Source organism: Buceros rhinoceros, unplaced genomic scaffold (genome assembly GCF_000710305.1).
Source record: "Buceros rhinoceros silvestris isolate BGI_N320 unplaced genomic scaffold, ASM71030v1 scaffold45420, whole genome shotgun sequence".
NCBI classification, from domain to species: Eukaryota; Metazoa; Chordata; class Aves; order Bucerotiformes; family Bucerotidae; genus Buceros; species Buceros rhinoceros.
Genome location: NW_010388694.1, coordinates 4,522 through 11,408, shown reverse-complemented (window position 1 = coordinate 11,408; position 6,887 = coordinate 4,522). Strand labels below are relative to the sequence as shown.

Below are 6,887 nucleotides of genomic sequence, written 5' to 3'. Positions count from 1 at the left end.
ACGGCGGTGCGGACACCTAGCAGGGTAACCTTCCCGTGCCGGCCCCCCCGCCCCGCTCCCGCTTTTCTCTCGGTGGGATTTGCCGTGCTGACAGCACTGTTGGGAGGGCGGCAGCGGAGCAGGGCTGGGGAGGAGGATCCGGGCCCTTTAAACCGCTTAGCATGCGGTTCACACGGCTCCGGGCCAGCTGTTCCTTTCTCCTCCTGCCCTCACTCGCAGGAGTTGTTTGCTGAGCTCAGAGCTCCTGTGCAAAATTGCTTTTCAAAAGAGCCACTTTCTGCTTAATTAAACAATGAGCCGCCGTCCCTCTGCACATCTGTAAAGCTCCCTCTGCAGCCCCTTTATCCCACAAACTGCTCCATTCTTACCTCCATTCACTTGTAAATCTTACCCCCCCTCTCCTCCACCCTGATCATCTCACTGGCCTTTTCTTTTCCCCTTTCAAGTAAGACTGAGGGGCTTGGAGTATCTGTGGGGGTGGCTGGGTTGGGTGGACAGGAATCGGTTTAATGGTGCTTGCCGTGTATGAAAGTCTAATAATAGCAAAGCAGAGCTGAGCCTGAGAGTGAGAGGCGAGCGCTGGACTCTGCACGATTTCTGTGTCTAGAGGAATAAAATCACGGCGGTTCCTGAGCTGAGCTGAGACACTGACTCATCCAGCAGCCAGAGAGGACACCGGGGACACCCAGCCAGGCTGGGAGGGGGGCAAGGAGTTGACTTCAAGGCGCTTTCTGATCCAGCTGGCAGTGCCAGGAAGAGCCCAGCCCAGGGGATTCCCTCGGCCAGGCTGGTTGTGTGCAAGGCAGTGCCAGGCTGCCAGGGAATCCCTCTGCACGCTGGTGGGAGCCCCTCTGGGGTCTGGGGTCTCACGGCAGCGCTGTGTAGTCTCTTGTAATCAGGTTTTCCTTTTTAAACCTTGATGTATGTGTGCACACAAACCCCAGAAGCCGGGAAAATAGGAGAGAAGGGAAATTTTAGTTTGATGGGGCTTGGCTGGGCTTTACCCCCCGCAGCTGCATTCTCTGAATTGTCTTCCTGAGCAGCTTAAAAAAGAAAATTAACCAGTAACATTCAAGGTTAAGCAGGATAAATGAATGGGAAAGTGATGAGGTGGGATATCTCCTTTATCATTGGGAAGGACAGATTATAGCCAGGGTGACGCAATATCATCTAGCATAGATTGATAGGGAGGGATGAAGAAATGGGAGTTTGGTGCATTAGCAGGAGATCCCTGCCTGCAAAAACTATTAGACCATGGCACAGTCTCCTTGAGGTTTGGTAGCAGGTCTGTGTTGCTCAAGCTTCTCAAAATCAGACTGGGCAAGGCTCAGGATGGTCTTTACTGGAGAATAATTCTGCGCTGCAGAGGGATAAATCACAGGACCTGTTAACGAGATGTTATTTTTAATGTCTGTGATTCCCAGTCGGGCACTTCGCTGCTGGTGCGATAATCTTTGAGGCTCTTGGTTCCTTCCTTTGACAGTTTGGAACAAGAGGCAAGACCCTGGGCCAGCACTAGCGATCTGTGATCCTAATTAAAAGAGACAGTTTGGTGCAGTGGCGTTTATTTGGGAGCCCGAAGTGACAATAGTGTTGGGTGTTACAGGATTGGATGCTCTGACTTTGGGAATGAGTAGGGATTAGGTTTACCCTGAGAATCAGCTCGGAGCTGCTTTGTGTTGTCATGGGAGCTGATGGATCTGGAGGCTTGCTGCTGGCCAGCGAGTGGGATTGGAGATCCCTTGAACTTGTGTTCTCCTACCAGGAACCTGCAGGGAGTGGGAGATCCCAAGCAGCTCCTCTGCAGTTCATGCGGTTAGGATCACTGGGTGATGGCCGGGATCTGAGCCTTCACTGCTAACAGGAAGGCTCTGTGGACCCCTGTGATCCCTTCCCATTTTGTGGACACGAGGAAATGGAGAAGGGCATTGCTCTTCTAGCTGAGAATTGAGGAAAAGATGTCATAGCACAGTTAAAAATGTCAGAAACAAGACCTTGGTGTTTGTTTGTAGCAGACAAGAACAATGATTTGGATTCTCTTATGTCTGGTTGTAGTTACCCCCTAATTTTTCCCCTAGTGCTTACATCACTGCCCACTCCAGCGCGTGGCAGGATTGGCTCATGCCCTTGTCAGAGAAAAAGGATTTTGCTCTTGCTGCAAAATGTTGCCTTGCTGCTCACTCTGCCCAGGACCGAACCCATTTGCCTGTGACTCCATTTACATCAGCTATCCCAGGTCGTCTTCTGCAGTTTGTGGCACACCATCCGCTGCAGCGGTGGATGATTTGCATTTCAGATGGGAGGCTGGCGGAGTCCGAAGCATCCCTTAGGTCTGGTTTTGTTCAAACTCTTTCAGAGGGCAGGTTGCTGGAGGGCTGTGGGATTCAGGAGCAGAGAGAAGGCGTGCACCTGCACAGGAGTAGGTATCGGGAGCTGGTTTGTCTGTTTGAAAACCAAGCTGCTGAAGCAGGGAAAGGGGCACACAAATTGTCTTTCCATACATTACCACGCAGGCGGGGGGAATAATGGCAGAGGAGCGGCAGGGAAGGGGCTTTGTCATGGTTACAGGCCGGTGGCTCAGAATGTGGGTGGAGCGGCGCTCGTCCAGAGTTAGTGACCTCAGCAAATTGGAGCTCAGCCATGGTCAGTATGATAAATGATCTTATTCTGGGTCAAAGAAATGGTACCCCACAGGGAGGTATCCGCAAGGCGGCCCGGGAAAGCACTGTGCTCTTGCAGCACTGACCCCTTAGTGACCAGTGCTGCATATATCTTATTTATTACAGACCAGAAGGGAATTTTCCATGGTTCAGCCTTTACAGGGTACCCCTATTTCCCTGAAATGAGCTCTCAGTTCTGCAGCCAAGGCAAGAATACGGGTGTAATTACAGCCTCTGGGTGCCCTTCAAGGCACCGTGTGCGTTCTGGGGGTTTGTATGTGGATTTTAAGGCAGGGAAGGTGAGGTGCCTGGTCATTCCATGTGTTCGTCTGTGAATCCACCAGTGACCTGGGCAGTTCCCTGGGAGCTGGGAGCGGCGTATCCATGTCAGCTGGCCTTACGGTTGTGCAAAATCCTTCTGCGTTTCTGCACTGTATCAGCTCGGTGTGAGATCCTTCTCGTGCAACACCCAGCCTGGTGTTTCTTATTCTGGTTTCTCTCTGCACGCAGCGAGTGTCTTCTCTGCTGAGTTATCGCTGATGAGTCTGTCAGGCCCAGGAGGTTTTATTGAGCTAGGAAAGATCTATGGATTTCAGCCCTGGTTTTGAGGGTGCAGATAAACTCAGGCTCTTGTTCCAGGCAGTGCTAAAATGGAGTCTCAGATGCATTTCTCTTGCAGAGGAAGCTCAGCAGATTCTTCATCCAGGAACAGTTGGGGTAATGCAGAAGATCAGGCCTTGGAGGGTACGCAGGAGGACCGAGCAGACTGTGCAGTTCTGTCTGCTGCGACCAGGAGTGTTTACGATGCAGCTGGGCTGAAAATGAGCCGACGCTGTTGGGTTTTTGTATGCACGTTCGCTGCAGTTTTTGCATCCTGTCTGCTTGCGTGACAAGCCAATGACTTTCTGTCACTGCAAGCACACACTTGGTTTTCCTGAGCTGTGTGTTTCGCTGGGTGATTTGTTTTATGCATGTACTGTGGATTTGAGCTCCCATCTGTGCACTTGAACTAAGCAGTTTTCTCAAATGTTTGTCGGTTTTTCTTTTTTTTTAATTAACTTTAGATTATTTTTCCTGAGAATTTGGAGGGGTTTGATGTACCGTTAGCACAGGCAGCAGAAGCTGTCTCTGTATATAAATAAGACAGGGATTTCCTACCATGTGCTTCAGTCCCTCCTTTGCAGTTTGAGAATATTTCAGCTTCCTTGGACGGTTCACTTGCAATTCTCTGCTGATGCTGCTGATGGCGAGGACAGTTAGCGGTGACTAGAGTGGGCTTTTTGGTGTAGGTTTTGGTTTGCAGTGGATGAAATGGCGCGGGCTGGCAACAGGATTTCATCGAGACAGTGCAGCAGTGGTAAAAACCTGTCATTACTGGGATGAGCTGGACTTGAGCTGGTGATGTGGGGGTGAAGTGCTGTTATCATCTGAGCTGTCACCTGAACCTCACTCCTGGGCCCAAAGACGCGGTTGCTTTTGCAGCCGAATGGCCGCACACATAGTACAAGAGTGCTCCTGCCAGTAGCAAACGCCGCTGTTCAGCGGCGGGGGTCAGCGTCAGAACCAGCACGAGTGTAGGATTGCTGCATCCCAGTGATGGTTTCACTTGTCCGCGGATGTGGTGCCTTACCAGGTTGAGATTTTTTTCCTTCCTTCTGTGTCATTTGTAGAGGACCTGCTGTTTGAATAGCAAATCCTCTGCCCAGGGAGCTGGAAACCTGTTAGACCCGCGGCATAGTATCAGAAAGAAAACGTCTTAGAAAGGCTGCGTATATCAACTGTAAGAGATAAGCAGTTGTGCTATAATTTACCTCTTACTATTTCCTACGTGATAACATAGAGCGTCCTGATCAGGTCTGCTCTGCGAGGCACTGAGCTGCAAGATGGCTTCTCCCCACACCACTTCCAACGGGAGTAATCTTGTTCCTTTGCAATATCTTACTTGTGGGAGATGGTTTTTGGTATGGCTCTGGTCATTTTTCATCCTTTATAATCGATTTGTTCTAGTAATATTGGTGTGCAGAGACGTGAAGGTGAGGGGGAAAAAAAATTCAATGCTGAGAAAGCAGCCAAAAATATCGTATCTTAAGGTTGGCTGCAAAGAAGGGGTCTTAATTTTCGATGCCGTTTGGAGCAGGGAAGCTCCAGGCATGCACAGGGTTTTTTTTCCTACTGTCTAAATTCTTCGTTATGTGTGTACGTGACTTCTGGGGAGGAGTAAATGAATGTAGGCTCAGGTGGGGCTGAAAATAGCATTTATTATGGAAGGAGTAGGGGTGAGGGAGTCTTCCAGCTCAGCCTCGAATAAATCAGCCCTCTCGCCCCTTCGTTTGGGCTGCTTCTAGGTGGCTGTCTCTCATCCAGCTGGTGCGGCGTGTTTCTGTTTAAATGATCTCTCCTGAAAGGTCCCAGAGGAAAGGGCTGCTCATTCCGTGCAAGGAGAATGGTATATGGCACAGTTCATTGTTGTGTGCCCTACTGCAAGTGCATAAATATGAAACAGCTCGCGGGCGTTGCTGCGGTGGGGCTGCCGTCCCCTTTGTGCCCCCCTCCCCACTTCTCCTGGAGGCTTCTCTCCATCTTTCTGCCTCTCCAGCTTTCATTGCTTGGTGATGGAGAGCAGGAGCCGTTTGGGTGTGGGATCCTGAGGGCTTTACGTTGCAGCAGCATTTTTCAGGGGAAGGCGAACAGTTAGCTCTTGTTCTGGTGGCTGACGGGCATGGTGTGTGTTTGTGTGTGTGTGTATACATGTATATATACACACACCTTCGGAGCAGGGCTCGCCATCCCTGGTGCATGTTGCTAGGAAAGAGGCACAAAATAATCTATTTTGTGCTTTTAAACTATGTGTCGTTACAAGGGAATCACGGGTTGGCCCCCGGTGGGTGATCTGGCTCACCAGGCAGTTTTAAGGCGCAAAGCAGCTCTTTTTGCCCTGATCCAGTGCTCGGAGGCAGCAGTACCTGTCGTGCTGCGGGCAGCCCTGCAGTGGGACCGGCATGCTGGGGGTCAGGCTGTCATCCGGAGGCACCGATGGTCTGGGAAACTGGGGAGGGAACAGAGGGAATCTCAGAGCATCGCCCTCCCTCTTTCTCTGGGAGAAGAGGCCCCCACCGGCTGCAGATGGACATGTCCCCATCGCCTCGTTGAGGTGCACCTGCCTACAGCAGCACCGTTCATCCCTGGTATGACGGAAGTGATGGGGGTAACACTCTTGGGAAGAACCTGAGCTCTGCCCTGGGCAGTTCTGCAAGCCCTTAGAATCCTGGGCTAAGGCAGAGACTGAGTCAAGCAACTGCACACACGTTTATTTTTGCTGGTCATGATGCAAACACATGGGGAATTGTACACAGAGTTTTATTTTTAGGCACATGTGGAAAAGTTCCCGGTGACTATGGCGAGGTTACCACACGTGAGACAGACGTGGAAACCCATCCCACCATCCCTGCTCGTCCTGTGAGCAGGGCTCCAGCCCTCACTGGTGGATTTGCGCCTTCAAAAAGCTTCCTCATGCCTTGAAAACAAACAAAACTCTTTTGGGGCTTTCAAAGGGCTGTTTGAAGGAGCCCCGGGAGAGTAACTGATTGTGGATTCAGGATGATGAAGTGGTTTGTGGAACAGTGAAATATAGAGGCAAATGCAGGAGAACTCCACATTGCAATTTGTCAGCTTCTCTAAACCCTGTAACGGATTATTCCCCCCCTCTGTCGCTTCTCACCTCTCCAATAGGAAATTAACTGATGCTATCACTAAAGAAATTGTTTTTGCCTCACAAAGTAAAATTGATACTATAAAAACCCGCCAGCAGTGTCTCCTCCTCCTTTTACATGAAGACAAATCCTTCCTGTCACCTACTGAAATGGAAAGATAAAGGCTGAGCTTTAATAAAGAAGCTGTAAGCACCAAGTGTGGTGGGGGAACAGGCCCGGGGACCACGCCACGGCAGCAGGCGTGAAGCCGGGGGTATCACCAGTGTGGCCAGCGCCTGCGTGCGTGTGTCACGCGTGCTTGCGGACCCCTGTGTGCCCCACAGCTCGCGCCGCCAAGAGGCCGTGCTGGTTTTGGTACTGCTGGTGTCTACCTTTACTCCTGTTGCGTTCTTGTTTGGACTTTTTAAATCTAATTAAACACACGGAGAATTAAACATCAATTTGTTAAGTGATAACGGATGGCACCGGCTATGGGATGTGTCAGCTCTTAACACCGCAGTGTCCTGCTGGATTGGCG

The 6,887-nt window shown here is 50.8% G+C and overlaps 1 protein-coding gene across 1 annotated transcript in view; it reads left to right on the top strand.

Moving 5' to 3' along the window:
- URM1 (ubiquitin related modifier 1) overlaps nt 1–6,887 on the top strand; it is a 16,127-nt gene that overhangs the window by 6,670 nt on the left and 2,570 nt on the right. The gene's annotated exons all lie outside the window — the stretch shown is intronic.